This window comes from Zingiber officinale, chromosome 1A, assembly GCF_018446385.1.
Source record: "Zingiber officinale cultivar Zhangliang chromosome 1A, Zo_v1.1, whole genome shotgun sequence".
In the NCBI taxonomy this organism is placed as follows: Eukaryota; Viridiplantae; Streptophyta; class Magnoliopsida; order Zingiberales; family Zingiberaceae; genus Zingiber; species Zingiber officinale.
The window spans coordinates 37,502,759-37,516,569 of record NC_055987.1 but is presented as its reverse complement, the minus strand read 5'-3'; the positions used below and the strand labels follow the sequence as shown (position 1 = coordinate 37,516,569).

Sequence of the window (13,811 nt, the reverse complement as noted above, 5' to 3'; positions counted from 1 at the left end):
TTGAGAAGTAATGCATTTTTATGTTGATTATTCAAGGGACGCACGTGACAGGCAAGCCTGTGTAAGGACATCATAGGAATCATTCCTAATTGATCATATCTAGATATAGATTTTAGTCCTAAGCCAATTATCTATTGCAAAAGAGAATCGACAACCTTCTACAAATGATGGACAATTGAGGAATAAGATTTGGTAGATCATTTACATTGAATAACATTACAAAGAAACTAAAACCCCTAGAATATCCTTTATCATAGCCCTTATCCCTGTTTTTATGCTTTTACTTCTATATTTTACTTTTCATAGTTTCTCCTAGCTTTTATAAATCAATTAATTAGTTGTTTAGCTAATTCATGTTGAGATATCTTTAGTGGTTATAACTAATCCCTGTGGATACAATATCTTTCTTTATTACTGACGACGTATCCGTACACTTGCGGAACGTTAGCAAGTTTTTGGCGTCGTTGCCGGGGACTGCACTTATAACATTAGAGATTATCAATTGAGTTAGACTAAACATAAATTTTCTTTTCTTTCATTAGCATAGTTGTAACTAATCTTAAGAATTCTGTTTTCATAATTTTTGCATATTTTTTTACTTCTTGACAATTTATTTTGTTGCAATTCTAATTCTAATTCTAATTCTGCATTCTTGATTTCTAGCATTCGAGTCTAGCTTTTCTCTGTTTTTCTTTTGATTTAAATTTTTTCTTTACTTTTCTTTTGTAAACATATCTTGCAATATTGTTCTTGTGTATGAGAAGATCAAACTTCGTAAAGGCATGAAGAATAACAAGAACTTATAAACACATTAGTTGATTAGAATATGAATTATTCTAGACATTTTTCTTTTTCCTTTTATCTTTTCTTTCCTGTTTTCATTATGCACTTTCTTTCTTGCAATTTAAATTTTGCATTTTCTTTCTTACTTTTCATATTGCATTTTATTTCTTGTCTTTGATTCTTCAATCTTTTCTTCTAATAATTTTTTCTTGAATATCCATGAGTACTAACATGTCAAGCAGGCCCATGAGAAATTTTTCTACACCCTTTTCTGCAAGATTTTTATCTCCCATTGTGCAACCTCAAATTGAAGCAGAAAGTTTCCAACTAGATTTAGAGTTAATTTCCATGATATAAGGACACAAATTTGGAGGAGAAGTATCAGAAAGTCCTTATCTTCATCTTGAAACATTTTTAGATATTTGTGATATGGTGAAATGTGAAGGAGTGTCAGCAGATGCAGTTCAATTGATGACATTTCCTTTCAGTATCAAGGATAAAGCAAGGACTTGGTTATATTCTCTCCATCCTCAAAGTATCACAAGTTGGGAGCAATTGGAGAAGCAATTTCTGAATCATTTTTTCCCTCCAAGCAGAACAGTGCATATGAGGAATTGCATAACAAATTTTGCTCAGGTATATGGAGAATCATTATTTGAAGCATGGGATAGATTTAAGAGTCTTCAAAGATAGTGCCCTCGTCATGGTTTTGAAAAATGGTTGATTCTGCACATATTCTATGGGAGAATTTCTTTCTCAGACAAGAGTTTATTGGATTCATCAGTTGGAGGATCTTTTATGGACAAAAGTGTAGATGAAGCATATATGTTAATTGATCAAGTGACATTGAACCTCCATGAATGGCCGAACATAAGTTGGATGAAATTTCCCTCAAACATTCATGAAGTGCAAGTCATAAATGCTATAGAGCCTGTCAAACAAATTGTAACTCAACCATCTATGAGTCTTGAGAATCACAAGTCACAGAACTGGGAGTTCAAACATTTGGGGGCAAAGATTGAAAGTATTGTTTCAAAATAGTTTAAAGGAGATCTCCCTCTTTCGCAGACAAGATCTAGTGAAAAGTGTGACGATGTTGGGTTATTAATCATACCAACACTAGATAAATAAGTTGGACCTCCTCTAAAAGCTCAAAGGGAATTTGGGAAAAAGGAAGTTCAATCTTTCCGAGGACCTTCACTAAGGGTTCCTTTTCCACAAAGGTTGGTGGGGGTCAATGAAAATAAAGACTTCGGCAAATCCTGTGATACTAATATGGTTGAGTGCAGATTTATGAATGTATATGAAGATGATGACTCTTCAGATGAGGATTTTATTGATAATATAGTGGTAAATAAGTTTTCAGATCTACCTTCAAATTTTATAGGGTGTTTAGTGACATTAAATCTTCAGACGATGAATGTGATGTGGTAGATCAATTTAAAACTACAAGTGAAGTTATTGATCCTCTTGTTATTGATTCTCCTATTGAAGATATAGATGTTGGTTTATTTTTTGATGTATGTGTTGTTGATGAGACATGGAAGAATATGTAGGGAGTTGTGTTGTGGATGCAGCATCTCAAGGATCACCACCTTTGTCCACAAAACCCTTAGAGGTTGTAAGAATTGATCATGTTGTGGAACAATGTGTAAGGACTTTTGGAGAGCTAGCAGAGTCTCAAGAATCACCATCATTGATATCATCAACACCTGAGCTAGAGTTAGAACCATCATTTGATTCAAAGGAAGTCACATCTACATGTTTAGAAATTTCATATATCTCTCAGCAAAGTAATGTTAGTATTTCTTGTGATCTTTTGAAAAATTTTATAGAGGTACCTATCATTGACTTTGTTGGATGTGATTCAGTTTTTATTTCTTATTCTGATTATTTTAATATAGTTATGGCTCTATCTTATCTAATATGTTTGTGGGAGATTTGTATTTTCTTTGCATGTGCAGACTTCATTTGGGCTAATAATTGGAAGCTCACACTGAACCGTCTTCGACCACCTGAGAGAACTTCAAAGAAGATGAAGATGGAGAGAGCAATATTTCATTTTATAATTCCTATATTGGAAGCTCCCTCGATAATAAGAGCCCTCGGTAGGAGGGTGTTGAAATATCTTACCCCTCCAAGAGTGAGATTTAGATGAATTTTATGAGGTGATTGTTAGCTAGAGTCCTAGAGCCAATCATTTGATGATTGTATTTTGGACTTGTTGTATCATATTCTATATAAATAAAGGCATTTGGTTTTTAGTTATTATACTTACTTGTATTGGTGCCAAATAAACTAAGTATAATAACGTTCTTGAGTAGGAGGTTCTTACCTATATCAATTGATTGGTTGAATCGATAGTAAGATGATATAGGGAACACTACTCTAAATCATTCGTAGTTGAGTATTAACATTCAGGGACAATGTTAATGCAATAAGACTAGCATGTAGGTCAACTCGATGACTTGATCTCACAAGTCATGGATATAGAGATATCAAGTTGACACATGGGTATGCATTAGAGAATGTATACTGAATGACCCGCCATGAGAAAGTATCATGGATCGTTATATGAGTGTCATATACTTTCTCATGTGGCTATTAGTATGACTACTAGTCCTTAGACCTAAAGTCACCATGGTTCCCTACATAAGGAGTTATGTACTTTGGTTTCATCAAACGTCACCCGTAACTGGGTGGACTATAAAGGCGATTACTGGGTATGTAACGAATTATGCAGAGGGATGTGAGAGATGTAGATGGGATCTATCCCTCCTATATGACGGGAGAGACATCAGTATTCTTGATAGAGTGAGACCACGAAGTGCATGGCCATGCCCAAATGAGTCCATATAGGATATTGAGCTCATTTGATTTAGTGAGTCTACTTGGAGTTCAAGATTTAGATTGGTCAAAGGATGACACGGTCTATGCCTCACATTGACCAATCTAGATGTCTAGGATAGAAGGACACTTGTCATATATTGTGAGGAGTCACAATTAGTAGTCACAAGGTGATGTCGGATCTCGACATTCTTGTAACTTGGGTAGTAATGATGTATTGCTAGAAACCGCTCATTACTTATGCTTCTAAATGAGTTTAGGGGCATTGCCAACGTTACAAGAACCTATTGAGTCACACACAAAGAACAAGTGGATGGAGATTAGGTTCATATGATGAACCAAAAGGATTAGATTCATTTGATGAATCAAATTGGATTAAGAGTAATCCTAATTGGGCTAATTGAGTTGGACTCAATTTGATTCATGTGTTCAATGAGTCTAATTTAGATTATGACTCATTGAATCAATTTAATTAAATGAATTAGATTCATTATATTAAATTGGTTTGAATCAAATGGTTGGATTAGATCAACCATTAGAGAGATTAAGTCAAGTTTGGCTTGAGTTGAGAGGAAGAGTAAGAGTCAAGTTTGACTTGACCCTTTTGCCACATCATTAGTGAGTTGGTAAGATGTGGACCAATCATAAAGTGCCACATCATCAAGAGAATGCCACCTAATGGAAGTTACATTCTCTCCTTTGCTTTAATGTGGCCGGCCACATTAATGAAGGGGGTTACACTTGGTGTGGCCAGCCACTAAGGGAGTAAAGAAAATTGATTTTCATTTAAGGTGAGAATTGATTCCATCTTCTCCAAACTCTCTTCCTCAAGCTCTCCCTCTCCTCTTCTCTTGACCGAAAGTTTTCAAGCAAGAAAGAAGGAGAATGTGTTTGAGTTTCATGAAGAAAAGGTAGAGTGATTGTCACATAGAATTCTCTTATCTATCTTTTCTTTTCCCAAATCCTACCCAAGAGCCCTAGAAAGTGCTAGCACACTTGGAGTACTCTTTTCTCCATCCTTGAGTGTTAGAGAACACCTCTTGTTCGTGTGGATATCACTAGAGAGTTGTCTACGTTGACAACTTCGAGATCCGGTGTATCGTTGGACGAGCGGGATTTGCGAGGGCACGCTTCAAAGGTATAAAACATTTATCCATGCAGATCTAAGTGTAGATCTAGGTAAACTCGTATTCGTATGTTTTTGAAATCTATTCTTCGCACGGATCCGTTGGCTAAGGGGCTTCGGGGTTTTCGCGACCCGAAAAACCCAACAGTGGTATCAGAGCCACGTGCGAAGCGAGTACGAGTTTAGATTCATATTTTTATGAAAAATATAGATCTGTAAACATTCTGTGAATTTCCTAATTTTTATGATTTTATGGATATTTTTCTCGTAGAAGGGAAGCACAAGTGTTTTTACACTTGTAGGCTTCGACTACCGAGAAGAATTTTCTGAAACGGCAATGTTTCGTCCCAAATTGTTTTGGGACAACGGACTTAGGCGCTATAGGATCGCTTAGGAGCAACTCGCGATGGTTAGATCGCGGGTAGGGGTACTTCCCCTAACCCCGCAAGGGGATTTGCTCCGCGATTGCGCCCGAAATCGCTAATCGGGACCGCCGGGAAAAATTTACTCATAAAAATCTGTAAAATTATGAAAAATTACAGAAAATTATGAAAAAATATATAATTTTGAATTATATATTAATTTTTTGATAGTCATGGCCCAAATACTCAATTTGATTGGATAATTTGTGTTGTAATTCATAATACGGCCTGCGCGCCGTGATGTGATGTGCGTGTTGTACTTTTATTTTTTTTCCTCGCGACCTGCGCGTCGTGCCTTTCTTTTATTCTGGTTGTAAATTAGATTTAGACTTGAATGTAACTCGAGTTTCAAAATTGTAATGTACAAAAATTGGAGCTGTGGAAGGTCCACTCGAGACGGAGTTACGAAGAAGGCGCGAGCAACACAAGGTGGTCAAAAGGAAGGCACTTGAGAAGTTTACCTTAGGTTGACCAACCGATCTTCTCATTGGCTTGAGAAGATCGTAGTAGGGCCATGACTAATCATAAAATTTAATTAATTACTTATATGTATGTGATGCATGTTTAATTAAGTAGTTAATTAGTGCCTAGCGATTAGATTAGATCTAAATCGTGCACATGATGCACCCTTCGATTAGATTGGATCTATCGAGTATATGATACGCATCATCGTTTAGATTAGATCTAAAACGCGTCAACTCATAATGCCTACCATGCCGTGATACCTACCACTACCTCGATCGCATGCTGTTGTTGAATCTGCCAAAGCAGAGCAACACATACTATCTTGATAGGATACGGAGGGGCAATCTTGGTCCCGCCTATCAACGCATGGGTGAGTACAACTCAATTAGATTGAGTATTCCTAGTTAACTCGGTTGGATCAAGTAAAACTATAGGCATTCTTCCAACAGTTGGAAAGATAGGTCAAAATCACATATATATTAACTCTCGGGCGTATTAGCCAAAGCTAACTCGAGTTTTAATATAAATGCGGATATTGATCCTATAAACAAGAGTTGCATAGAGATGTAATTGGTAATCATTACCTACCGATCATACTAAGTCTTGGGCGTATTAGCCAAAGCTAACTCAAGGGTTAGTATGATGTGGATCTTGTCCCACATGAATTATAGAATTTAGTGGGAGCATCATTTAGTTAAAGGCCTAATTAAATGATTAAGAATATGATACTTATTTCTGCATTTATTTCTGTTGTAGAATTGCCATGACGTCAAACACGAACATCTTCTCTCTGCGTTCTGTCCTTAAGAAGGACAAGCTCAACAGAGCAAATTTCCTGGACTGGTACAGGAATCTGAGAATAGTTCTCACTCAGGAACGTAAACTGTACGTTCTGGAGCAGCCCATTCCGGAGGCTCCTCCTGCCACTGCCACGCGAGCAGACTGAGATGCTTACAAGAAGCATCAAGATGACGCATTAGATGTGTCCTGTCTTATGCTCGCGACCATGAACTCTGAGCTTCAGAAGCAACATGAGTTGATGGGTGCTTACGATATGGTTGAACGTCTTTGTCACCTATATCAAGGACAAGCAAGGCACTGGAAGAGGAACTCCAAAGAATACCTGGAAGATCTTAAGAAGAAGAGAAATAAAATTTCTACTTCAGGTATACATGTTATAGAAGTCAACCTCTCTATTTCTTCATCGTGGGTATTAGATACCGGATGTGCTTCGCACATTTGTACTAATGTACAAGCGCTGAGGAATAGCAGGGCATTGACGAAGGGTGAGATAGACCTACGAGTAGGCAATGGAACACGGGTTGCTGTTATTGCTGTAGGAACTTACCATCTATCTCTTCCCTCTGGGCTTGTACTAGAATTAGATGATTGTTGTTATGTGCCTGCCTTGACTAAGAACATAATTTCAGTTTCTTGTTTGGACAAGAAAGGATTTTCGTTTATACTAAAGAACAAATGTTGTTCCGTCTATTTAAACGATATGTTCTATTGTAGTGCACCTTTGATAAACGGACTCTATATTCTAGATCTTGAGAGCCCTATCTATAACATAAATACCAAAAGGTTCAAGTCAAACGACATGAACCAAACCTACCTCTGACACTGTCGCTTAGGTCATATAAATGACAAGCGCTTATCCCAGCTCCATAAGGATGGTTTGTTGGACTCATTTGATTTAGAATCATATGAGATATGCGAGTCATTCCTACGAGGCAAGATGACCAAGACTCCCTTTAGTGGGCACAGCGAAAGAGCGACTGATTTGTTAGGACTCATACATAGTGATGTATGTGGCCCTTTCAATGTCGCTGCTAGAGGCGGTTATAGGTACTTCATCACGTTTACTGATGACTTCAGTAGATATGGTTATGTGTACTTGATGACACATAAGTCAGAATCCTTTGAAAAGTTCAAAGAATTCAAGAATGAAGTACAGAACCAGCTTGGCAAGAGTATTAAGATACTTCGATCCGATCGAGGTGGAGAATACCTTAGCCATGAGTTTCGTGACTACCTAGCTGAGTGTGGGATTCTATCCCAACTCACTCCTCCTGGAACACCACAGTGGAATGGTGTATCCGAAAGGAGGAATCGTACCCTATTAGATATGGTACGATCTATGATGAGTCACACTGATCTTCCGACATACCTTTGGGGCTATGCTCTAGACACGACAGCTTTTATACTCAACCGAGTTCCATCTAAGGCCGTGATTAAGACACCATATAGGATATTGACTGAGAGAGATGCCCAGGTGTCTTTCATGAGGATTTGGGGTTGTGAGGCTTATGTTCGACGTCAAGTCTCAGACAAGTTAGGACCCAAATCCGACAAGTGCTACTTTATTGGATATCCCAAGGAAACTAAGGGATATTACTTCTACATTCCCAGTAAGGTAGTTGTGGCAAAGACTGGGGTCTTTCTAGAAAGGGACTTTGTTTCTAGAAAGACTAGTGGGAGCGCGTTCGATCTTGAAGAAGTTCAAGATGCGAACAATAGCACTGATGCCTCAATGGAAATTGAACTGGAACCATAAAGTGTTGTGGATGATGTTGTTCCATAAGGAGTTGAGGAACAACAACCAGTTCAAGTAGACATACCTCTTCACAGGTCTGATAAGGTACGTCGTCAGCCTGAGAGATACTCATTTCTCTTGTCTGACCATGATGACGTTATGCTCATAGAGGATGAGCCTACCACCTATCAGGAAGCTGTGATGAGACCAGATTCTGAGAAATGGCTAGAGGCCATGAGATCCGAAATGGAATCCATGTACACCAACCAAGTATGAACTTTGGTTGATCCACCTGAAAGGGTAAAACCCATTGGGTGTAAGTGGGTCTTTAAGAGAAAGACTGACATGGATGGACTTATCTATAAGGGTCGCTTGGTAGCTAAAGGTTTCAAGCAGATTCATGGTATTGACTATGATGAAACATTTTCTCCAGTAGCGATGTTTAAGTCCATTCGGATCATGCTTGCTATTGCAGCCTACCATGACTATGAGATATGGCAGATGGATGTCAAAACCGCGTTTCTGAATGGAAACCTGCTCTAGGATGTGTACATGACACAACCTGAGGGTTTTGTAGATCCACAGCATACTAGCAGAGTATGCAAGCTGCATAGGTCCATTTATGGACTAAAGCAAGCTTCTCGGAGCTGGAATCATCGATTCGATGATGTAATCAAACAGTTTGGTTTCATTAAGAATGAAGATGAACCTTGTGTCTACAAGAAGGTTGTAGGGGGCATAGTTGTCTTCCTCATATTGTATGTGGATGATATACTACTCATTGGGAAGGACATCCCTATGATCCAGTCTGTCAAGACTTGGCTAGGGAGTTGCTTCTCAATGAAGGACTTAGGTGAGGCATCCCGCATTCTAGGGATACAGATCTATAGAGATAGATCTAAGAGATTGCTTGGCCTAAGTCAGAGTACATATATTGACAAGGTACTCCTTCGGTTTGCCATGCAGAACTCCAAGAAGGGATTTCTGCCGATGTCACATGGCATGAGTCTTTCGAAGACTCAAGGTCCCTCTTCTAGAGAGGAGAGAGACCGCATGGATCAGATCCCTTATGCCTCAGCCATAGGATCGATCATGTACGCCATGCTATGTACTCGACCTGATGTCTCGTATGCTTTGAGCATGACGAGCAGATACCAGTCAGATCCAGGTGAAAGTCACTGGATAGCGGTCAAGAATATTCTTAAGTACTTAAGAAGGACTAAAGAATATTTCTTGATATATGGAGGCAGTGATGAGCTAGCTGTAAAGGGTTACAATGATGCTAGCTTCCAGACCGACAAGGATGAGTATAGATCGCAGTCGGGGTTCGTGTTTTGCATTAATGGTGGTGCTGTGAGCTGGAAGAGTTCGAAGCAGGACATAGTAGCTGATTCTACAACAGAAGCCGAGTACATTGCTGCATTAGAGGCAGCAAAGGAGGCAGTTTGGATTCGCAAGTTTATCACTGAACTTGGGGTGGTTCCTAGCATTGCTGACCCTATTGAGCACTATTGTGACAACAATGGAGCTATAGCACAGGCGAAGGAACCTCGCTCACACCAGCGGACCAAACACATACTACGGCGCTTCCATCTCATTCGAGAGATCATCGAGAGAGGAGATGTGAAGATTTGTAGAGTGCCTACAGAGGCTAACATCGCAGATCCCTTGACCAAGCCTTTGGCACAGAGGAAGCATGATGGTCACACTAGGTCATTTGGGCTTAGAGCCTATACTGATTGGCACTAGTGCTAGTGGGAGATTGTTAGCTAGAGTCCTAGAGCCAATCATTTGATGATTGTATTTTGGACTTGTTGTATCATATTCTATATAAATAAAGGCATTTGGTTTTTGGTTATTATACTTACTTGTATTGGTGCCAAATAAACTAAGTATAATAACGTCCTTGAGTAGGAGGTTCTTACCTATATCAATCGATTGGTTGAATCGATAGTGAGATGATATAGGGAACACTACTCTAAATCATTCCTAGTCGAGTATTAACATTCAGGGACAATGTTAATGCAATAAGACTAGCATGTAGGTCAACTCGATGACTTGATCTCACAAGTCATGGATATAGATATATCAAGTTGACACATGGGTATGCATTAGAGAATGTATACTGAATGACCCGCCATGAGAAAGTATCATGGATCGTTATATGAGTGTCATATACTTTCTCATGTGGCTATTAGTATGACTACTAGTCCTTAGACCTGAAGTCGCCATGGTTCCCTACATAAGGAGTTATGTACTTTGGTTTCGTCAAACGTCACCCGTAACTGGGTGGACTATAAAGGCGATTACTAGGTATATAACGAATTATCCAGAGGGATGTGAGTGATGTAGATGGGATCTATCCCTCCTATATGACGGGAGAGACATCAGTATTCTTGATAGAGTAAGACCACGAAGTGCATGACCATGCCCAAATGAGTCAATATAGGATATTGAGCTCATTTAATTTAGTGAGTCTACTTGGAGTTCAAGATTTAGATTGGTCAGAGGATGACACGATCTATGCCTCACATTGACCAATCTAGATGTCTAGGATAGAAGGACACTTGTCATATATTGTGAGGAGTCACAATTAGTAGTCACAAGGTGATGTCGGATCTCGACATTCTTGTAACTTGGGTAGTAATGATGTATTGCTAGATACCTCTCATTACTTATGCTTCTAAATGAGTTTAGGGGCATTGCCAACGTTACAAGAACCTATTGGGTCACACACAAAGAACAAGTGGATGGAGATTAGGTTCATATGATGAACCAAAAGGATTAGATTCATTTGATGAATCAAATTGAATTAAGAGTAATCCTAATTGGGCTAATTGAGTTGGACTCAATTTGATTCATGTGTTCAATGATTCTAATTTAGATTATGACTCATTGAATCAATTTAATTAAATGAATTAGATTCATTATATTAAATTGGTTTGAATCAAATGGTTGGATTAGATCAACCATTAGAGAGATTAAGTCAAGTTTGACTTGACTTGAGAGGAAGAGTAAGAGTCAAGTTTGACTTGACCCTTTTGCCACATCATTAGTGAGTTGGTAAGATGTGGACCAATCATAAAGTGCCACATCATCAAGAGAATGCCACCTAATGGAAGTTACATTCTCTCCTTTGCTTTAATGTGGCCGGCCACATTAATGAAGGGGGTTACACTTGGTGTGGTCGGCCACTAAGGGAGTAAAGAAAATTGATTTTCATTTAAGGTGAGAATTGATTCCATCTTCTCCAAACTCTCTTCCTCAAGCTCTCCCTCTCCTCTTCTCTTGACCGAAAGTTTTCAAGCAAGAAAGAAGGAGAATGTGTTTGAGTTTCATGAAGAAAAGGTAGAGTGATTGTCACATAGAATTCTCTTATCTATCTTTTCTTTTCCCAAATCCTACCCAAGAGCCCTAGAAAGTGCTAGCACACTTGGGGTACTCTTTTCTCCATCCTTGAGTGTTAGAGAACACCTCTTGTTCGTGTGGATATCACTAGAGAGTTGTCTACGTTGATAACTTCGAGATCCGGTGTACCGTTGGACGAGCGGGATTTGCGAGGGCACGCTTCAAAGGTATAAAACATTTATCCATGTAGATCTAAGTGTAGATCTAGGTAAACTTGTATTCGTATGTTTTCGAAATCTATTCTTCGCACGGATCCGTTGGCTAAGGGGTTTCGGGGTTTCCGCGACGCGAAAAAGCGGTTTTCGTGGCCCAAAAAACCCAACAGTGGTCGAGCTAATGACCTTGAACAAGCACTCCTTGGGAGGTAACCCAAGTTCATTTTCTTTGTTTTCATTCATGTCTTTAATTCTTTCTAGTTTTATTTCTTTCGTTATAATAAACTTGTATCCTCTACTGAATTTTTTGTTGTCTATCTTCTTTTATAGGATTCTAAGGTAAGGAGGAGTGCAACTACATGATGGAGAAGTTATTAACATGGGCATTTGACACACGTCATTTGGTAACTTCTCTTACTTTTAATCTCCTCTGCATTGTTTTTAGTTTTCATTAGGACAATGAAAAGTTTAAGTCTGGGGGGGGGGGGATGCATTAGATGCATTTGATTTGCTTTGTTTGTTTTTGTTTTTGCTTATGTCTTGCATTTTGTTTTGATTTTTTGTGGCATACATCTTGAGAACATCAAACTTCACTTATATGCTTTCTTGTCTTTCAGTAAAAATATTAGCACATTCATTATCTTGATTCATGATATTTTAAATGATGCTAGTAGTATACTTAGTGTATTTCTTTTCTCTATCTTGAGTAGCATGAAATAAGCTAAGTATATGGAGATAAGTTTGAAATTTAGCTTGACCTTAAGGATCTTACCTTCACTATACTTGAGCTTGGATAGTTGATATCATTGAAATAATCATGATTCATCTTGTTTGTTTAATACTTGGTTTCCATGGTGATTTCTCAAACTTCATTTTGGTTACTAGATGATGCTCAAATCATGTAAGCTCATTTAGAAAAATCAAAATTCCTAACATTTATGCTAAAAGTACATTTGTAAATAAGTTTTACACAATGCAAATACTTATATATAAAATCGAAAAAAGTAAAAAAGGGATATAAAAAATAGTTGTCGTGAGTGGAATCTAGTAAGTCACCCCTTTGAGATCAAGTTAGGTTATTGGGGAAATGACTGCTTAGCTTCTCTTGAGATTGAGCACGCCTTTGAGACTTTGGGTTGATTGAGAAATATGAACCAAGTGTGTGGCAAGTAAGTGCCTATCACTAGAAACATTAGGAATTCATCTGGATGACGACTTGACTAGAACATAAATTGAAACTTGAAAAGTTTGGGTCACTTTTTGCACTGTGCACAAGAGACTTATGCTTGAGCCATACTTGACTTGTTTCCATGATCATCCTTGTTAATGAAACTTTTTAATAGAGTTAGGAAAGTACATTAGGGATTATGAATGCATTGTAGAGCATATGAATTAAGATTGCGATATTTTTGCTTGAGGACAAGCAAAAGTTTAAGTCTGGCGGTGTGATGTGCATAGATTGTATACACTTGTTTAGCATATTTTAACGCACATTCACAAATTTTGTGCATGCCTTATCTATGCATTTTCGTACTTCCAGTTTTACTTTTAGCATATTTATTCTTTGTTTAGAGATCTACTTTTGTGCATTTTCTGTACACAGGAGTCATATTTGGAGAAGAATTTGTGATCGAGGCCAAATCTACAAGTTAATGAAAGGAGGAAGACACCATCTTGGAGTGCCACACAGCCATGTCTGGTAGATTAACCTAGGTCGTGTGGTGATGCTCACCCGTGCAAGCCTTCTAGAGCCAAAGCAGTACATGGTCATGTCCCAGACATGGCCGTGCAATTTTCCCAGAAGCCAAACAAGCCCTGGTCGTGTCCTAGACACGGTCGTGCATGAGTTCCAGAGCTGGAGGCAGCACAGGCCGTGTAGATCTACACGACCATGCAAGGTTGGCAATGGTAGAACATGTCACGGCCGTGTGTATCACATGGCCGTGTGAGAGGGGCAGCGAAGAGAATGACCTAGGCCGGGTCTCACATATGGCCTGGTCTCAGGGTCGTGTGGCACCTAAAATCTCTGCTCTATATAAGGGTTTCTTCCACCATTTGAAAAAGGAGTT

General features: G+C 38.6%; 1 non-coding gene across 1 annotated transcript; it reads right to left on the bottom strand.

The window, feature by feature from the left end:
- Positions 1-1,387: 1,387 nt before the first annotated feature.
- On the bottom strand, positions 1,388-1,493 carry LOC122039179. The gene has a single exon (XR_006128066.1). It is a non-coding gene; the product is annotated as a small nucleolar RNA R71 (small nucleolar RNA).
- Between the last annotated feature and the right edge of the window lie 12,318 nt (positions 1,494-13,811).